Genomic DNA, 21,638 nt, shown 5'->3' with positions numbered 1-21,638 from the left:
CTAACGTCTCATCATCTGCTTAACGAGGGATGTTACATTGGTGTCAGAAGTAAAAACATCGCCTACGAAGTTCCCGCCATCTCGTCCACAACAAGCTAATGGAGGACCGCTGTGTCTGCTCTGTGGGGCAAAACATGCTGCTGGGGGATTGTCCGAAAATCAAGCGGGAGGAGGGAGCTGACAAACGAGATCGTTATGGCGCTGCTGAGGCTTGGAGAGCGGCGGAGCACAGGCTCCTGGCCGCCGGGGCCGGTTTTGGATGCTCTAACCGTTCTGACAACGAACGTGTCGCCTGTAAGGAAACCGCGGTGGCCAGGATTAAAGTTATCAAGCCCCACGCTGAAATGGGACCGCCCTCAAAAAAGACTCCCAGGTACGATGGCAAGGCTGACTGGGAGGCATTTTATGCCCAGTTTGAGCTGTTAGCCCAGGCCAGCAAGTGGCCTACTGAAGTGAAAGCTCTCCAGCTAGCAATGTGAGTTACTGGTGATGCTCTGTCAAGCCTGCTGTTACTAAGCCCTGACAATAGGAGTGACTATGATGCTTTAGTGGGGGCGCTAAACAGGCGGTTTGGACAATGCTCAGTGGCTAGCCTGCTCAGGTCCGAGTTGTGCAGCCGACAGCGACGAGCGGGTGAGCCGCTGAGGGATCTGGCTAATGACATTGAGGGGCTGGTTCACCGCTCATATGCTCACATGCCCCCCACCATTCAGAGTGAATTAGCCCGGGACCATTTCCTCCAGGCGTTGCTATCGGCCAACCTGCGTATCCAGACGCTGCTGGCCCATCCCAGGTCTCTCCTGGAAGCTTTGGAGTTGGCGAGAGAGAGAGATGCTGTGTGCTGGTCTCCGGGGGCCCCCGTTGGACAATTCACCAAAGGTGAGCGCTGCAAGTGGGACTGATCTGGATGCAGCAGCACCTGCCTGGGCGGAGGAACTGACACAGCTTGTGCACGCTGCCTCACTTTGGGAGGAGCGGCCAGGCCGTGCTCAAGGACCTGCTGGGGATGTGGACAGCCTGACCACCTGGTACGGCAGTGCCCCAATGCCCCCGCGGAACAGGGAAAAGGAACGGGGACCGCATAATCGAGACGATGCAGATCCCTGGGGTGGTGTCCTGACTCTGCACAGGCGGGGATGCAGCACAACACAAGCAGGTGAGGGCGGCGCAACCAGCAGAAAAGGTAGATGGCCAGCTTCAGCGACTTGTGATACTAGGCCAAACCTGGATAGGGGACTGCTGGTACGCCCCAGTGACTATCAGGGGGACACGCTGCTTTGCACTGGTGGACACAGGCTCTTCAGCAACCCTGGTGAAACCCGATGTGGTGAACAAAGAGATGACAGTTTTCCCCACCATAGTGAGACTTCAGACAGTTACTGGAGAGCAGGCCGCCATGGTGGGAGAGGCATTGGTGACCCTGGGGGTAGGGAAAAAGACAATTCGCTGCCCGGTGTGGGTCGCAAATCTGGAGGACTGTATACTGGGACTGGATGTTCTTGGGGCATTGGACTGTGTCATTAACACCAGGAGAGGAACACTCACTTTTCCAGGGGGGCACGTCGTCCAGATGTCTAAGAGGCTGCCCCAGCCGGGCTGCACCGTGGCCCTCACCATTACAGTGCCAGCAGCCGAGACAACAACCGACATGGCCGCCCAATACACCCCCCCCCAATGAACCACCTGCACCGCCCTCCACCCCAACTGCTGCTGGTCCACAGCCACATCCAACTCTTCCAGCTACCTGCTGCACCCCTGCCAACGAACTACCTGCTCCACCCTCCACGCTGTCCACTGAGGACCTATAACCCCACCCCGTGTACGCTGTGCTGCCTGACCTGGAAAAGAGAGTTGTGGCCGTGAGGGAGGTCTGGCAGAGAAACTGTGATGGTCTGACTCCCAGTGAACAGGGCCTGCTCTGGCAGCTCCTACTGGAGTTCAAGGACTGTTTTTCACTGTCAGAAGATGACATTGGCCGGACAGATCTCATCCAACACAACATCGAAACTGGGAATGCAACACCCAGCAGGATGAGACCTCGACGTCTCCCACTGGCCAGGCAGGCAGCGGCAGACAAAGCCCTACGGGAGATGCAACGGGCTGGACTCATTGAGCCTTCCACCAGCTCCTGGGCCTCCCCAGTCGTCATGGTCCCCAAAAAGTTAAAAGACAACTTGTGGTTCTGTGTGGACTTCAGGCCCCTCAACAAGGTGACCAAAAAGGACCCATACCCTCTCCCGCGCATTGATGAGGCCCTGGACACAGTGGCGGGGTCTTCCTGGTTCTCTTCCCTGGACCTACGTAGCAGATACTGACAGGTTCCCCTTGCCCCAGAAGCCAGATCCAAGACTGCCTTCATCACCAGCAGGGGCTTGTGGCAGTTCAAGGTCCTCCCTTTTGGCCTCTGTAATGCCCCGCCACATTTGAGAGACTGATGGATAGGGTGCTGGCTGGCGTCCTCCGCCAAGAATGTGTTGTGTATCTGGACGACATTCTTGTTCATGGATTGATGTGATTTGATGTGATATGTGATTTTGGACGATCAAAGTAACCAATCATTGGTTTGATCTGACTTCTTTGAGCTGTTCGACATCAAAGGCCAACCATTCCCCTACTCACTCAGGACCTGCGCCGGGCTGGTTGAGACATCGGGCAGGAAAGCAGAGGGAATTCAAGTTGAATCTCTTGATGTGCGGGCTAGCCTGACGCTACATCTGATGCGGCCCGCCACCATCCAACTTGTGTTGCTCCTCACATACCAGAACTTGACCCCTAGGCGGAAATCCTCATCTTGCTAGGCAGAGACATTGTTAGGGTCCATAAAGTCAGACAGCAAATCAGTGGACCTCATAACACCCCTTTTGCGCGAGGATGGGTTTAGGATGGGTTCTAGTTGGAGATGTGTGCTTAGGGAATGCATATAAGCCAACGGCGAGCACATTTAAGACAAACGTATTACAGAACGGCCGTCCCTCCATCCTCAAACCCTGCGAAGGTTTCGTGAAGCTCACTGAGGGTGTGTCCTGTGGCAGGGAGCAGAAGAACAAACCCTGGACACAAGGTTTTTGAGGAGACAGATTCTGACAACAAACCTGTAATTTTTACATAGATGATGGACTTATATCGGTGCCTAACGAAGCCAAAGCTATCAGCCTACTACAGAGAACGCAGGCATCTCTCAGTGAATCAAATCTGAGGCTGCTCAAGTTTGCCTTAAATAGTGAAGCCGTAATACAGGCATTTGCACCAGAACACAGAGCAGTTCTGAGAGACCTCGACTTCAGTGGTGAAGCTACACCAGTGCTACGCAGCCTGGGACTGCTGTGGGAGACAACGATAGACACCTTCACATTCACAGTCTCAGACCACAAGAAGGCTTTCACTTGCAGGGGAGTTCTGTCTACAGTGAACAGCATCTTTGATCCTTTGGGCATAGTTGCACCAGTGACCATTGAAGGCAAAAGTCTCCTAAGAGAACTCCACGTTGATGCGTGTGACTGGTATACACCTCTTCCAGAACAAAAGCTGAAGAAATGGGAGGTCTGGCAAGAGTTGCGACACAACTTGAGCAAGCTGCACATCCCGCGGGCATATACCGCAACATCACTTTCCAAAGCACACAGAGTTATGTGTGTTCTCAGATGCATCCACAAAAGCCATTGGAGTCGTGGCATATCTCAGGACAATTCAAAGCAAGGGACAGATTGAAGTGGGATTCATCTTTGGGAAAGCTAAGCTGGCACCACAGTCCGAACCCACCGTCCCTTGGCTGGAATTATGTGCCGCAGTACTAGCCATGGAAGTTGCGGAAATCATCCAAGACGAACTGGACACGAAGCTGCCACCAAGTTCTTCTGTGATAGCAAAGTAGTGCTTGGATACATTCACAATCAAAGCAAACGCTTCTATGTGTATGTTCACAATCGAGTTAGACGAATTTGTCAGTCCACAAGACCTGACCAATGGTTTTACGTCAACACGGAAGACAACCCGGCTGACCACGCATCCAGGTCAGTTCCTGCATCTCAACTGACACAGACGTGGTTCACTGGTCCAGCCTTTTTGCGCAAACCGAGTCCAAAAGAGAGAGAAACAAGCCGAACGTTCGAACTTGTGAACCCAGAATCAGACCAGGAAATACGCCCTGAAGTGAGTAGCTTCCTGACACAGACTCAAAACAAAGGCCTTATTGCCATACGTTTCCAGCGCTTTTCATCTATGCGCTCACTCACCAGGGCTATTGCTCTACTCATGCACATAGCCAGAGCTTACAGACACAACAACAAGTCCTGTGAGTGTAAAAGATGGCACTCCTGCAAGCTCCCACGTACTGTGGGTGAGTTGTCTCAAGCCAGACACATTATTATCAGAACGGCTCAGACCAACATCTACACAAAAGAGTTCGCAGCTCTTGAACATGGGCATGCCGGAACCAAAGACAGTTCCCTTCAGAATCTCAGACCCGTTCTTGAAGGTGATATGATCTGTGTTGGCGGCAGATTGAAACACGCAGACTTGAGCTTGTTGGAAAAGAACCCCGTTATCTTGCCCAAGAACAGTCATGTCTCTCTGCTGTTGGTGCAACAGTACCATGAAGATGTGAAGCATCAGGGCCGTCATCTCACTGAAGGGGCCCTCAGAGCAGCAGACCTCCGTCCTACACAAATGTGTTGTGTGCCAAAAGTTGATTTTAACAACCTAAACACAGACTTTGTAAGTTCCCCTAATGGAAGAAGTGGCTCTGATTTCTATCATCATTTATATTAAACATTTTTCCTCCATTATGACCGGTCATCAGTTCAACGTCTGCTGGGCCACAGTGTTGATCAGCTCAGCAAATGTGTTGTGATCTAATGGAACCAGACAGGTGTGGAGACATGCAGGATAAAAACAGCTCTGCTCGCTGGACATAAAGTAGAAACAACTGTCAGCTCCCATCTGAGGCTTCACATGCTGCTATTTAATACAACTTTCATACTGGATACACATTTCACAAATAGTGATATTAGGAGGGAGGAGAAATAGCTTGTGGAAAATATTATATTGAGAAGTCAATTCTGTCTTCAGTTTCCTCACTACATTATAGCTTTCTCATGGGCCATTGAACATTTGTAATAACCAACAGTGGAGTGTTCACAACTATTGGACTGCCATGAAATTTTGCACAGACATCCACGATGCCCACATGATGACTCTGACTGACTGGTGATCCCCTGGCCTTTCCTCTACTGCCACCATCAGCTTGATGTTTGTGGTTTTGAGTGGTTTTGTCAACTATTGGATGGATTGACATGAAATTTGATGCAGATATTAATTTTCCTCAGAAGATGAATCTCAATGAATGTACTGATTCTTGGAGCCATTTGGTGCCACTAGCAGCATCTTGACATCTACTCCAACTTCCAGAATGAGGTAATGCGCAGTTATGCACAAATAAATTTCTGTCAGAGTATTTTACACTGCTATGCAATAAACAAACCATATAAACCACAATATATCAAATCAGACAACACTTTTTCAGAACATGCAAACCTTCAGGCTTAAATACCAGTGTGTACTACCTCTTGCCAATTTAACAAACATTACCCACGATATAAAAAAATTACCCACAAAATGACTTACTTAAAATCTTGTGATTTGGAATTCCTTGTTGTTTCCTCCTGTCTGTTTTTACATCAGATGTTCCTCCCTTCCTTGTAAATCCTTATGCAGAAATACCTGAATCATTGTTTCCTCCTGAATGATGATTCTGTTGTGTCCAGTCTGACTGTGTCTCCTATTGTTTCCCTTCTGAAGTTGCTGTGTTCACTAACTGCAGCCTGTGACATCAGGTTCTAGAATGTTCACACATCAAAGACATTAAAGGTCCTACAGAATTCTGTGACACACACACACACACACACACACACACAAAGAGAGACAGTCTGGAACACTCAGCCTTATTAGTGAACTGTTATGGAAAATACTTTACGAGTGTGTGTCAGTAGTAGTAAGTATCAGCAATATCTATAGCAGAGTTTTGAAAGATTATCCTTGTAATTATACACAAATAAATCAATATCATATAATACAACACAACACAACAAACAAATGTTCCTTCGTCTTGTCTGTTTACAACACACACACACACACACACACACATACTCGCATGGCTAGAAAACTATCAAAGTGCCTTCACTCCCTCAAACTGTCTCCATCTGCTGTCTCAGTGGTGCAGAAACTGTTGTCAGTGTGTTCAGCTGTGCAGGAGCCTTGTATAGATGGAGTCACAGATGTCATGGTAGCAAACCAACTGTAAATTGGATTGGTTGTTGGTGTGCAAGTGTATTTGTGTGTGTCACTTTAACTGTGTCCTGGCAATGTCAGAGTTCATCCATCTTAGCTCATCCTATTTCTTTAGAACAGAGACAGATGGAAAAGTGGCTTCTTTTATTTTTATTCCTGCTATCAGCTTTGACTGGAAGAAATTGAAGAAAAGCAAAGGGTCATATCTTCAGAGAGAGAGACAAAGTGAGTGAGTGGCTGAGTGAGAAAATGAGAGTCTCTCAAAGAAGATTGTGGTTTGAACAACATTAAATCTAAACTATATGTAAACTCCTTCTACAATATAATGTAAAGTCATTTTAAGTAGCAGGAACTAAACATAGTTCTGTTAAAGAAAGATCCATGAGATTAAAAAATGAATAGTAAGTATGTAAATAAATACAAGTTTCTTAACTTATATACTGTATCAATATTAGACATTCAAAAACTTGTCACCATTTGAATCCATTACTTTTTAACTGCCATGAATTAGAGCTGACCACAGCCTCTGCTCTCTGTGAAGATCAAAACTACCAGCCTGCAGCAGCCACCTTCCAAGTTGAACATAATTCGAGTTCCTTCGAATTCAATATGTGAATGCTTCATGTCGGTGTGAACAAGTGGAATGAACACAGGTCTGTCTGAGGCCTGTCCTTCTGTGGAGAGCTGAAGTTTACCTTCATACTTAAACCTAATCTGATTTAACACTCCGCTAATATCATAACCAAACATCATTTTGAGTGATAATTTCAATATCAGCGTGATTTGCCCATTTTACACCAATGTCAACAGCACATCTCTGAGAAAACTGCTCATACTAATGGATTTCTGTCTGAGAGCTGAGAAAATAAGATGAGTCCATTACTGTCTCAGGATGTTGAATGTCTGGTCAGACCAGAGCAGAGTCAGCAGAGGAAAGTCAGAGCTCCATCATCAGCGTGAAAGAGAAACAGCCTGTATGGAAACCTTCAAACAGCCTTCAGTTATTCTAATGTGTAACTGATGCTGACATGATAATCCTGCATAACGCAGAGCAGAGCAGAGCAGAGCATGGAGACAGACTGCAGAGTAACAGAAGAAACTGACGCAGGTGTCACTAATCACACTCACGAGGAGCCAGCCTGCAGCTGGGACGCCCGACTTGAAGCCACCGTCGTTCATGTCATTAATTACCCCTGTGCTTTTTGTGCTGTTACCTGTCAAGATGTCTGTGGTTGGAAAGGCCTGTTGATGATTCACAGAGCTACTAAATCACACAACACTGTCACCAACAAGTAAGGAGAAGAAGAAGAAGGAATCTCAACAACACAGGTTTCAGAAGATTTAGGAAAAGGTTCTGCAAATGAGGTGAGAAGCAAGTTTGTTGGTTTTTAAGGAGGCACATGTAAACAGCTCTGACTCTTTGTTTTGCTGTTGCAGTTGTGAACAGAGTCAGTGGCTCTGTAGAGTAAATTTATTGCAGCTGTGTGTGCGGCTGCTGGATCAGTGAAGAGTTGAAACATCCTCACCCATTGATCTTCTTACTCGTCTTACTGGGCTCTGCAAACACATTTCATATTTTACATTTTGACCTTTTTTTGTTCAGTCGTTTCGTTGTTGCAGTACAAACATCCTGTACTTCAAAACCTCACTGTTGCATTTTATGTATTTGGAGCTTATTTAGAACATTTCTTTTCTTTCCTGAATTCTGTTACTCATCTCTGAAATGAAAACGATCTATAACACAGACTGCCTACATCTTCTGAGTGAAATGTGGGGGCTGTGGTTTAGTGTTATGATGAAGAGAGATGGAGGAGGACGTGATGGCAAATGAAGAGAACAAACCGAGAGTTTAAAGCAGAAGATGAAAAGGATCATCGGGGTGGAGAAAAGTCCGGTGGCTGATTTTTATTACTCAGTCATGATTTATTCTACCCCACTATACAATCAGTGCATCAAAACACAACAACACCCACACACACACTTACAGAGAACAGCTGTGATCTAAGACATATTGCTGCTGGCTCTGAATAAACATGTAGCTCTCTCCAAGTCCAACCTGCTCCAGTGTTTCAGCCTGAGGGTTTCTGTATAAAATATGACTGTCCAGTACCCACTGCAGGCTGATAACACAGAGCCTCAGCTGCCAGCTACAATACAAGGTCAATACTGGTGTAGAAGAAGTGGGAAAGCTCTGAATATAATCCACACAAAAAGAGCAACACACTCAAAAGCACATTACACTTGTTTTTTTTCAAAGACTTAAACATCAGACTCAAAGACTCACTGACACTAAGACACAGGCAGAGCTGCTGTTTCTTCCTATTAGGATTCTCCTCCATGTTTGCATGGAACAAGAGAGGAAATTTATCTCAAATAAAGTCTGTGTCCAACCATTATCATCTGAGCAGCAGCCCTCTGGATACAGTTCTCTCTTCATTATAGAAACAAAGAGTAACAAACCCACTAAATGCTGCTGTAGATAGCAGAGGATCTTGGCGCAATCTGTCTCGCTTGTTATTTTTCTCTTTTCTTTTGAAGGTCATTGGCAGCACTTACCTGAAAGAAAGCAGGACAGAAATCAAATGTTTCATTGATTTGTATTTTACTGCAACATCAAAACATTTATCATCAGCTCTCATACACTATTCATCTTTGTTGTTTGTGGTTCATCTGTGGTTTGTGGTCCTCATCTCCTGCACTGCGACATTTAAATGAGATAACTGCTTCAGACCCTGTAAACTTCCCACTGCACTTTCAAATCTCCACATCAGTCACAGAATGCACATGATGACCTGGACAGTGGCTCTCATCCATCTGTGACAGTCACCAGTGCATATTAGTCTGCTAGAAGAGCTTAAGTGTTTAAAAGAAACCTTGTAGTCTCCAGCCCTGTAGGTGTTCAGAATTCACACTGACCTCCTGTTACACTTCAAGGTGTTGGAAAATAATAATAATGATAATAATAATAAACAACTTTATTAATAAAGGACTTTTCATGCAAGAGATGTAGCTCAAAGTGTTTTCCAATAAGAAATGGAATAGTACAATTTTAAAAATTTAAACTGATTTTCAAAAGCACGAAAACCTTTGTGAGAGGGAGAATAAATTCTCATCAGATCCTGATCTTTTTCTCTGAGTCAGGGAGACTTTAGTAATGGATGAGAACACAGTTTATTTTCAAGAGTGTTTATAAAACGACTGCTGGAGTGAGAAAATGGCTGAATCTCAGTGATCTGAACTCAGGCTGCTAGTTGAGTTATTACAGACTATTTTTTTAGCCCAGTGCACAGAGAAAATGACACACAATGTATTCATTTCACAGTTCAGACGCCAAATATCATTTTCCTCTCTCTGAGGCAAAGGACACAGCCAGAAACACGGAGACATCAGACACAGACAGAGCCATTAGACTGATAGAGGCATTTCATCAAAAGGTATTGGAGCCATACATAACCTTCCTCTCCTGTGTCTGCAGGTTATTACAGCTATATAGCAGTCACCCAGACCTGCTGTAGACAGAAGCACTTTAAACTGAATTTCTAATACAAAGAAAAGAATGTGATGATACTCATCAAAAGTGACACAATTACATTTCAAATGAATATAATCAGTTCTGGATACTGATTATCATCATACAGTGAATGTTAATTCAGGGATAATGGCTGCACTTTCATACGTTGAACAAGAGCAATATTAGTGTCAAAGCTGATTAAAGAACAAACTCTGCAATACTTCACACACTCACACTCTCTTGATGTGACTTCACTGGTGGATGTTTGGTCAGTGAAACACACAAAAGGCTGTTTTCTCATTTGCCTTTAGAGAACAATATATTATTTTCATTGGAGAGTGGATACTCCTGAACTGAGCACTGAAAACTGAGTCACTGAGGGTCACAGGCAGAGAGAGTCACTTATAACATGTGGTCAGCCAGTGATTCAAATTCAACATGGACGAACCAGCTTCAGCTCACACACACAAAAGAAATGACACATAATATACAGCAGCAGGTTTTAAAACAACAACAACCAATCCTGCCAACGAACTTGATTTAGATGATGAAAATTTCCTTTTTCCATTAGAAACAATTAAAAATCTTTTCTTTAGCATAGAAATTGCATATACATGCATATTTGAACAGAATGTGCCAGGCTTGCAGAAGTAAAGGCAGCCAGACCTGGGAATCACTAAACTAAGAGCTTTAATCAAATTCACAGAGTTCATGAAACCAGAACCCAAACACCTTCCTCCACAGCAGTGTCGTCTGCCACTCCAGCTAAAAAGCTACACAACAATTAGCATGATCTGTTCATGGGTGACAAGTGACTGTGGGTGTGTGTGACCTTTAAAGGACACAAACACACACACAATGATAATCTGTGCTTGGTGATCTTTGGTGTGGAACTAATCTACTGAACCAGAGAAACACACACAGCCTTTAGTTTTACAGCAGGTTTAATATGATGCAATAATGGACAACAGCTAATATTATATTAGAAAATAAGAGAGAAGCGTCCAGAGGAAGAGCAGCCTATTCCCTGAGCATGTTTAGAGAATTTCTCATCACCCTGAAGAAGTTGGCAGTCGTCCAAGTTGAGAGCCCCATGGAGGATGACGACTAAAGCAGAAGAGTTCTGGGTAACAAGGTCTTTAATGTGGCCTGAGAGCTACAGTCTGCCTGGAAAAGACAATAACATGGAGCTGACTCTCTACATCACTCTACACCTTTAATATAACATTTCATTTTTATCTCTGAGCACATGCTCGAACAGTGGAATGGTCTAACAGTGTACCGAGACCACCAAGAACACCTCAGCAATAATCCCCTACCCTACAAAACAGAGAAAGAGGGAGAGAGGGAGATGAAAAGTGAGAGAGAGAAAGATCATCCGACATCATCCTCCAACATTTCATCCTCAGTCTGCTGTGTTCTGTCCTCATCTAAACATGTGGCTGTTATTTGTACAAAGAGCTGTTTTAGATTATGTTCACCGCTAAAGAACCACACACAGAAAAACTGGATAAACTGACAGAGTGAAAAGTCTTCACAACATATTTCATGTTTTCCTCAATTTTCTTATTACATGGTTCAATGACTTAAACTCCTGCCAAGTCCAGGACAACACAGCCCAGTCTCACTGAGTTTCATCTTCCATGTCAGTCAGTGGTTAGTATTGGTGATTTAAAAATGACTTCCTGCTGGACCAGAACAACGACCATCTTTACACTTTAAATGACAAAAACAGTGACACTTTTAGGATGACAGAGGCACTGGAGGAAGAGGAATGAAAGGGTCAAGCACATCATAAGAGTGTGGAACCGTTAGCACAGCTGAAAGACTGTAATTCTTCTTCCTGGACCATGAGCTGCTTCTCCCTGTGGGAGACACTGAGACCTGTCACCCACACAGCTACAGAGGAGACTCGCAGACTTACTGCCACATTTATTCACATGAAAAATCTCTCTGCACTTCTCACTTGAGGCAGGTAGGATCGTACTAAAGTACAAATGTGTCTGTGCTGTTATATTATTTTTATAGATAATTTTGATCAATAGTTGTGACATGATGTGAGCTCATCCAACAGCACCGGAGCAGCCATCCTAACACATGACCCTCTCACTCTCCCAGTATGTGTCTCCCTCAGCAGCTCATCTGGCTCTGACTCTGCAGCCAAACACTGTCACTCAGACATTTCCTACATGTCACAGTCCAGTGAAGGAGCAACAGTAAAATCCATCCACTTGTTCTGGACCAAAGTGTTGGATCACAGGACAAACACACTGCCCAACATCATGACATCATGTTTGTGTCTTTGAAATCTGTGGTTGAAGTAAAGTTCTCACTCCAGAGTGAGTGACTGAGAGAGCAGCTGTGGGTTATGAGAGACAAATTTAACATTAGAATCTAATGGACTGTGGCTATTCAATAACTGGTTCATTTATGTTTAGTCTGAACTGACTGAATAATTATATTAATCATGTTCAGCTGAAACACAAGCAGATTTTCAATCAGCACTGTCACTATGTTAATGAGTAGAGAGGATGTGTCTGGCTGTTTGAAGTGGATCACTGCTTTCCTCCTACACCCACTTTGTACCATCAAACACTCACAGACTATCTGCTGATTAGCAGCTATTTACACATTTTCTCTGCATGTTTGTTCCCAAACAGAAATTCAGCATCAAAGTATCGGAGTGGAGCCACTGAATCAGACCGTGTGTCAGAATGAACTTCCTGAAAGGCTTGAAGCAACAAGATTTAAAAACATAATATTGAGCAGAACAGGTGAGAGGTTTTGTTCTAAATCTAACTTGAGAGACACCTGAGACATGTGGCATTTAAAACAGTGAAAGCTCAGGTCTCCACATAAAGTGAACACAGCAGAAATAACTGACGTTTATGGATCCACAGTTTCCTGTAAACAGAGATAGAAAATCTGAATCATTTCTCCTTCACTGCTTGTTGCTGAGACAATAACATGTTGAAGCCCTCAGGCTACTGGGAACTGGAACTGAATCATCAACATCAGTGCTTAGCTGGTTGTCAGTGTTTGTTTGTATTTGAGCTCTTCCTCATCCTCCCATCTCTCGTTCCTCTGTAGTTACTGTGGACCACCTCTGTCTCCCACAGTCCCTCCCTCCAGCCCCAGTGTCTCTGTTGGGGAGCAGGTGTGTAGCTAATGTCTTTATTGTGGCTTGTTGCAGAGTCACAGTTCTTAGGCTTAGGTCAGAGTCAGAGATAAAAGATGAATGAGAGTTAAAGGGCGTCCAACAGAGACAATGACCAAGACTCTCAACACATGGAAACTGACTGAATGACACCAGAAAAATGACCATGCCTGTGTCTGTGTTAGAGCAGCTACTGAATAACTGAATGTGCATATTTTATTCCTCATGGTCAGAAAATCACAGCTGGAGGACTTTTGTTTTTAATCACTAGACTCTGAGTTTTAGAGCTTGAACTAAATGGGAATGTTGGGCTTTTCCTGCATCAGCATATTATTGTGAAAACACAGCAAACAAGCTGCTGGGTTATTGTACAGGTCAGACCATTCTTTACTGAACAAAAGGCTGTAATTACAGTTTCCAAAGTGGTTGTTTTGGTTAATCAGAAAACTGGAGAAAACCCAAGCGCGAAAAAGGATTGAGCCACATGCATGAAGTGGATATTAGATGGTGTTAAACAGGCAGGCAGCTTGACCTGTGAGCTAGTGTGGAACAGTCTTCCTGTGTTTTAGACTTGATAAAAATTTTCTTTCTATGACCTGCCTCCATACAGAAAAACCCTCTGCTGTTTCCCTGTTATTATGCTGCCCTCATTTAAAATAAGAAACCTCCTCTGTTTCCCCACAAGACAACAAAACTCAACCCAGGCAGACGAGAGCACACTCACAGACTGCCGTGTTTGCTGTGACTTCAACTAAAAAACACCAACAAACTGGGTTGCAGAAAGTTTTATACAGAAACTGAACATTGGAAAATGTCAAACACATTTCAAAACATTGTTTCCTTCTGAATAATCCAATTTGTGTTTCTCCTTACAGAAACACAAACACAAGCTTCCTCGAACACAAATAAACTGAATAGAACATGAAGAAGATAAAAATGGCTCCAGATCGGTCCACAGCTGCTCTGTTACGAGCACACACAGAAAGAGCAGCCTGGAATAAATCTGATCAACTTCATTACCTGCATCACTGGACCTCACAGCAAACAATGAAGCTCAGAGGAGACACAAGATAAGAAGACCACACACAGAACACAACGTGCACAGAGCTCAGTGTTGGACAATCGGCCTTTTTCACAGCAGACACCTCGACCTGTCAGAGCAGGAGAATCGCAGGTGTTAGTGATGACACCAACCACTGTGCTGTTGCACTGTGAGTGAGTCAGTTTGTCTGAACCAGGACTCTGAGACTGAAGCAGCTCAGTTCATTTGGTTAACGACACCTGAGCTTCTCCTCCTGTCACAAGTCACTGCGTCTCCTGTGAGGACGGTTTACTGTCGGCCGCTGACCTCTGTGCATGTTGTGCTTTTGTCTGTGAGTGAAAAGTGATGCTGATGCCTCCCATCACACAACTGCTACACAATGATCACTTTTCTCTCCGATGTGTTTCTGTCACTCTTTGTTCAAATGTCTCATCAACAAAACCAGCTTTACCAGAAAAGTGAAAAACAACACATTGATCCACAACAGTTGCAGTGAAAATATTATCTAATCCACAGTACAAACACAGACAGAATGTGTATGTGTGTGTGTTGTGTTGATAGTGGGTGGTGTTGTATTTCTCTCTCCTGGCCTCCTGCCAGCTGTGCCTCTTCACCTCTTTGTGCATCACATCCTCTCCTGAAGCTCATTTTCACTGGTCTCATTTTGTTTTTCCTCAGTTATTTGTTGCTCCTTTCTCCAGAGGCCTCTGAGGCTTTGGTCAGTTTGTTTTCTGCTCTGAATATTTAGAAATCTTGAGAAAGAGTTGATCATTTAGAAACTGCTGGGTGACATATATGATATATATGATGATGACATATAATCACCTACTCTTAACCACAATAAAAGACATTTAAAGATACAACATTTCTCCACAACAGATCAATTGAAAAAGCAATAAATCATCTCATCTAATAAAACATAGGAAATATTTTTGAATTGTAAACTTTTACCCCAACAACACTGAACAGACTGTGATATTTTAGGAGAGTGATGTGTGATGTGTGTGATTCAAAAATAAAAAGGTTGTGTGACAGGACATGATTCAACATGGTGGGGAGCAGCATTCAGCTCTCAACACAGCATTTCCACTGTCAGAGTGACAAAGTGACTCATGGTTGAAGCAGGAAGCAGCTTCCAGCCTCCACCAGTCTCCTCCTTCTTCTACATCAGTGATGCTGAAAAGCAGAAAACCAAGGCCACACTGTCAGACCTGCTGACGCCATTATAACCAGGAACTACAACATTCCTGAAGAAATATCACAGTCTGATGCAGGAAATCATTTCCATGGACAGCTCCATCTGACTCATCACACCAACCTGCTCAGTCTCATCCACCATGTCGCTGATTGTCCAAGTGGGAAAAGAGAAACATCAACATCAAACAACAAATCACATCAGTTCCTTTCTCCTCCGTTTTACACACCATCAGTTTTTTTTCATCATCACACACAGACCTGTAAAACAAAAGGACCAATGTTTCTTCAGTTTGATGAATCCCAAACTTGCTCAGCACAATTTCAGAAACACTGAGCTGCTTCCTGGCTGATAGATGATGTGTTTGATCTGAACAAAGACCTCTGCAGATTTCATAAATATCAATCATAAATATTATAAATTAATCCTAATAATGTTCCAGAATGAAAACCTTGCGTCATGCTGAATGTGTTGAACTAACTTATTTATCCTTCACTGTGATATACACACACTTCCTTTGATATTTGATGCACTTTGATATTTTATATACCTGATACCACTCTTAACTTTCTGTGTACAACACGATCTTTGTGTGTAAGTCCCAGTCAGTCATGACACAGCGTCCTGCATGGAGGGGAGGGAGGGATGCTTAGCTGCTTCTGGCTGTTTGCTCTGTCTCTATGGATAAAAGGTAACTCCATTCAAATGTAAGACATGATAACACTGACAGATTAGACAGATCTAATTAAAGTTAACAAAGCTCAATTACACGGTGGACTTTTATTCTTTCAGGTTAATTGTCCCTTAATGAAATCACATTAAATTTACATTTTCACCAGGGGAACCTTTAACAAGTCAGTTAAGTGATTCTCATGATTATATAACACTTTTCTTTCTATAGTCTGGCGTTAATAACAATCAGGGAACAAAATGTAAATGAATAAAAAAGATGATGTATCCTGTTCACTGCCTGACTGTGCACTGTGTGACTAAAAGCCTGAGTAAATATTTTTCTGTTTGGATCAGACTGCTGCTTCAGGAGCATGATTCTAAAATGTTTGAGCTTATTCATCTGTTAAAAAAGACACAAATAGCAAACTGATACCAAAACATTTCACAAAGGATTATTCTGCATCAGCAGGTGTGACCTGAACACAGCAGGTGAGAGGAGGAATGAGGAAGATGGAGAGAGAAAAGAGACAAGGCTGAGTGCTACAAGCTCTGTCTTTAACTGAACAGTGGAAAAGCAGCTGAAGAGGTTTGCTCCACCTCTACGAGCCTGATATTTAGACTGGATGGTCATTTAGTTTGCAGCTTCATTATTCAGCTCCTGAATCACAGAATGACTCCTGAGTAAGCAGAATTTGTAGGAGTGATTCAGGGAGCGGAGCCAGCCGACACACACACAGAGCTGGCTGATTCTGACAGACTAGTTCACTGATGCCAAGTGGAGAGGGAGGTTTCCCTGTTAGCCTCATTAAAATGTCTCTGTCTGTCTTGAGTGGAGCGTCAAATCAAAGCAGCTGCATGTGACAGGAGGAAGTGGCTCACAGTGTATAAGGAGTGATTGCTTCTTTCTAAGCCGGTGTCCACTCTGAGGGTCCAGTCACTGCAGGGACCAGCAGAGAGGAAGTCGTTCACACTCTGACTCTGAGCAATGAGCTGCGGAGAAAAACCTGAGGTCTCCCCTCAGGACAGACACAAAACAAAAAGAGAGAAACAGAATGAAGTAAAAAATTAATTTCTAGCTTTTGATTTAAGGCCAACAAATGAACTGTGTGTTTCAGTCTCTGTGCTCTCGTTAACCCTGTTTCCAGCAGCAGGAAGCAGCTGTTTACAGCAAATAAAATATCCCAGAAACCCACTGCACACCACCTGCCCAGCAACAAACAGCAGACACACAACGGAAGTGATTTGGTGCTGAAGTAAAACATCTTCTCTCTAACTGTCCCTGCAGCCACTGGTTTCTATCACTTTGTGTAAATCCACACTGCACTGGACATTCATACTTAAGGTTCATGTTGACTCTGGAACATGTGTGATGCTGAACCAGGTGGCAAACCAGTCCCAACAGCTCCAAGCCCTGCACACAAATACATTTCTATCAGCAGACGACACTGAACATTTAGTTTGATAAATAATTAGAATGACTTAAATAAACCCTCATTTTTATATTATGTACTCTATTCTATAGACTCAGACACACACAGAATATTGATAATAATCCATGTAAAGCTGTGTGTGAATACTTCCTGCTCATCAAGAGAACACACAATGGCACAACAACATGTTTTTGTTTTCACCTGCTCTCACGGTGTAGAAACCAAACTCTGACTGATCTATACTCAGATGAATTCATTGGATCTCCAGTGTTGGACTCTTCATTTTTTCTACTTTTAGATTCTTTAGCATCATATATATATATATGTGTGTGTGTGTGTGTGTGTGTGTATATATATGTATATAAATTCAGGTGGATGACTGGCCAAGTTTTTTTTTAAATTTATTTTATTTTTTTTTAATTTGACTGATTTGTTATCGAGGTTCCTGCTGTTGTGTCCGCAGGCGATATTCTCAGCCTGATGGCTTCAGTAAACATCCAGCTTGAACAAATGAAGAACTTTATTTAAATTCAACCTGTGGTGAGTAGCCTCAGGTAAGAGCCTCTGTGGTGGGTCTACAGGAGATATAACAGGAAACAGAGGAGAAAAACAACAGTTTAAATGACCATACAAAGGTCAACAACACAAATTGTCAATAAAAACAATTTAAAGTCAAAGAGAAAGTTTTTCTGTTTAAGGGACAATGCAGAAAACTAATGCAAGTATTGCATATGAAAGTATTTGACAGACTTTCATCTGAAAGAGTGAAAACAAGTCATCAGCTTGACATCAAATGTCTTCATGGCAGATGGAGTCATTTGCAATATTTTTTTTTGTCCGGTTCAGATTTGTTTATGTCAAGATTTGCTGAAAGTGATTCATTGGGTTTTGACACACACACACACACACACACACACACACACACACACACACACACACACACACACACACACACACACACACACACACACACTTGCCATAGAGCAGCACAGCCACTCCATCACAGTGATTAATAAACCACTTCATTCTGTGCAGGTTATTGAAACGTTGCACCATTTAAAATAAAGCAGAGATGTGTTGTCAGATGAGAGATGAACAGAACTGGATCATGTCGCCTCACTGTCGTATTCACACACTCTGTAACTGGCATCATTGAAGAGACATGATTCAAACTGTACACATGACTCTGCAGGAAGAAGCTCCTCAGCTCTGTGCAGTCTGTCGTCTCCTCTCTGCTTTTCTTTCACCTGCAGGTTTCAGGTTTCACTTGTCAGCCTCATCACAGTCCTGCTGTTCTTTCCACAGAAATGTACAATCTGATCATTGATATATTTATATCTATGTTTTTATATCTGGAGGTGTGGACCAGTTTGTTTCTCACCTGACACTTGGTGATTCTGTAAAACTATGTGATGAATGTGTCAAGATCACAAATGTCAGTGAAGATCCATTAAACAACAACAAACACTTGTATAATATTCTGTATTTATCTATTTGTTGTAGAGAACATGTGATTTCATTCTTCTACCCAGCTCACTCTCATTAAAGCCTCTCTGACAAACATCAGTGATGATAAATTAGCAAACAACCTTGTTAGAGAAAGACAGTGTGCAGAACAACAGTTTGTTGTCATGGTGATAATGACGGTAGATGTAAGTTTACTCTTTGTTTCTTTGTATATTTACCCTAAAATATAGTGTAGTGCCAGTTCATGATATCTCCACTGTATTTTCCATGTCATTAATTCATTAATGTGAATTTCATTACATGTTATGTGTGACCTTATTGTAGATTGCGAATGTTTATTTATATACTGTGTTTCAATCACACTGCTCATTTGTGTTTAGACTTGTATGGATATTAAATTAAAACTGTTTTTATTTAAACATGGCAGTGACATCACAGAGGCACAAACAGCGTCATATGGAAGCTTATGAAGCAACACAATGAAAACTCCAGTTTTGTGGCAGAGTCAGAGAAGATGAGACGCTGATTCTCAGAGACAAGTCAAGTCTTGTTTCATGTTGGAGTCAAATCTGCAAAGGCCATCGGTCAGGCAGATGCAATGTAAATCTTTTCTGCTTTGACAGCCTCACTGCATCTTTTTTTCATACATTATTCATGACACGACCACATGACATCAGATCTGTTCAAGTGAGTGTGGACACCGTGTTTATCTCAGGCAGTGAAGCAAACAAACAAAAAAAAAAACATCCCAGACCCGCTGCTCTGAACCTCTTACCCTTTACAGGACATATATGTTCACAGCATGGAAACATATCAAACTATCAACTCAGTGGAACAAAATGCACAAACATTAATAATGTTCCCCACATACAACTGTTTGTGATGATCGATTTGATTGTGGGCAGACGGCAGCTTGAAGAGGAAGATAAGAACCAGCCCTCATCCACACATCAATCATTGGAGAAGCAACATACAGTGAGTGGATGGTTGCTCCCAGTCAGCACCATGGACAGAGACAGTTCATCAGCTGGAGACAGAGCTGCTTTTTTCACTGCTGTAGATTACGCTGCCATTTATTCTGTCCTGTTTCATCATTGCTTTAAATCTTGATTTAATCACCACTGTGTTCTCTCTCTGTCCAGTGCAGACTGGTGATAAACTGAAGGTGCAGCTGCATCATACCGGCCACTGTTGTAAGACAAAGTGCAGTGAAAGTTTCCACTTGTAACAAACAGACCAGAGAGCGACCTCTGACACATGAATATAGACCTCAAAGTTAAATATGTTCTGGACAGATGCTCCGGACTGAAATGATCCATAACTTCATGTTAAACTCACTTCAGCTGCATTGCTTTGTCTTTATGTGCTACACTGACATCAGTCGGTGATAAAATGTTGCACAGATGCAGTTTGAAATCGATCAAATCTCTGTAAATATATAAGTTAGTGGAACGTCTCAATACAGTTTGTGATTTAACAGCTCTGGACTTACACTGGATGCCAGTGTGTGAGCTATTGTCAGGTTGTGTCACTGTTGTGTTAGGTGTCAGGATAAGTATAACACAATTCTCCTATGTGCTGCTGTTTCACTGGGTCTGGTGCAGTAAGGGACTCTTCTGTATGAGATGAAGAACTCAGCAAATTCATAGCGTGACAGGTTTTGATTTATTACTGGATCATAATTCTCTGCTTCTGTGGGACCAATTATTGTGGCTGTGAACTAACATGTCCACAACCTGGAGCCTCATACATGTTCCTCAGCAAACTTTTAAGACAGAGAAAGACTAACACAAAGTGGAGAAGAGTTCATGCTGCTGCTCCTGTCAGCATCAATGTGCACTTTGCTTTTCTTCCTGCTCCCTTTTCTTAAAGCAGCTCATGTGTACATGTCTGCGTGATCACGACAGGGACAGAGGGAAGTGTTGAACCTCTACATCCCATCATCTCATACAGAGAGCACTGAACATCATTGAGTGTTTATGGCGACCTTTGACCTCCCTGTATGAAAAACATCACAAATACAGTTTCTAATACAACTGTTAAAATAAAGGAAAAGTGTGAACATTCTACAAGTCAAATATACCTCGTTCCTCATTCATCCACCATCTTTAAAAATCTTTTAAAAAGTGGATTTGGTGCTTCTGTCTCTGCTGAGTCACAAAACTGAATGAATTTGGCTCGATGCTGTTCCAGATGGTTTGTAATTCCAAGAGCCATTTGGCTTCTCTCAGCTGGTTTATAAAGCTGGCTAAAGTTAAAAAAAAAAAAAAAAAAAAAGGTAAAATGACTGCTGGACAGAAAATGTTTTCTGGATTCATTGAAGCTGCAGCATGTGACTGGAGGTACAGAGCTTGATCAGACTGGAGTCAATACTGTGTCTGCATTGTGTCATTTGCAGAGAGCATGGAGAGGCTGTCCTGACTCTCCTGGTTGTTCTTAATGAGATGAAAATAAACTGGATGATGATTCATTAGCAGGATGAAATTGTCTTGACTGTATGTAGAGACACTGCCGACAGTGGAGATCTGTTTTACTTCATATTGGAAAACTGTTTCAAAACAAACCTACATCACTTCACCATGTTCTGTTTTGTTTTTTAGTGTTGAAGTGTGAAGACAGTTTTTCATGAGGCAGCTTCCTTCATCTCTCTCTCCCTCTCCCTCTCTCATGCACTGATGCACTGACCTCTGTCCTCCCAGTGAAGAACAAGTCAACAGGTTCACAACCTCATCCTCACTTGGTGACACAAAGACATGTCTGGAGGTTCATGCAGACGAGCCTTTAGTACACGCTGCATAATACCACAGCCTGTAAGCTGTGATGAGGTTCACTGACATTACAGCCACTTGACCTTCCATATATCAAGAATCAGAGCACTT

The 21,638-nt window shown here is 43.1% G+C and overlaps 2 long non-coding RNA genes across 3 annotated transcripts in view; one reads left to right on the top strand and one right to left on the bottom strand.

Moving 5' to 3' along the window:
- The window catches only part of LOC139631869 (uncharacterized), a 78,642-nt gene that overhangs the window by 38,582 nt on the left and 18,422 nt on the right, over positions 1–21,638 (bottom strand). The window contains exons 1-2 of one of the 2 annotated variants that reach the window (XR_011693457.1): positions 7,169–7,309; positions 5,719–5,834 (exon numbers count right to left, since the gene is read on the bottom strand). This is a non-coding gene — a long non-coding RNA (uncharacterized lncRNA). Of the gene's footprint in view, positions 1–5,718; positions 5,835–7,168; positions 7,310–21,638 lie in introns of those variants that run through there. The other variant, XR_011693458.1, reaches the window with a different exon arrangement.
- Positions 7,523–14,692, top strand: LOC139631872 (uncharacterized). Its single transcript, XR_011693461.1, has 4 exons — positions 7,523–7,650; positions 12,457–12,570; positions 12,887–12,953; positions 13,829–14,692. It is a non-coding gene; the product is annotated as an uncharacterized lncRNA (long non-coding RNA).

Source organism: Trachinotus anak, unplaced genomic scaffold, assembly GCF_046630095.1.
Source record: "Trachinotus anak isolate AG129_WGS33_773 ecotype Australia unplaced genomic scaffold, CSIRO_AGI_Tana_v1 ptg000014l, whole genome shotgun sequence".
NCBI classification, from domain to species: domain Eukaryota; kingdom Metazoa; phylum Chordata; class Actinopteri; order Carangiformes; family Carangidae; genus Trachinotus; species Trachinotus anak.
Note: the sequence above shows the minus strand (reverse complement) of the source record. Positions and strands in the feature narration are given on the sequence as shown.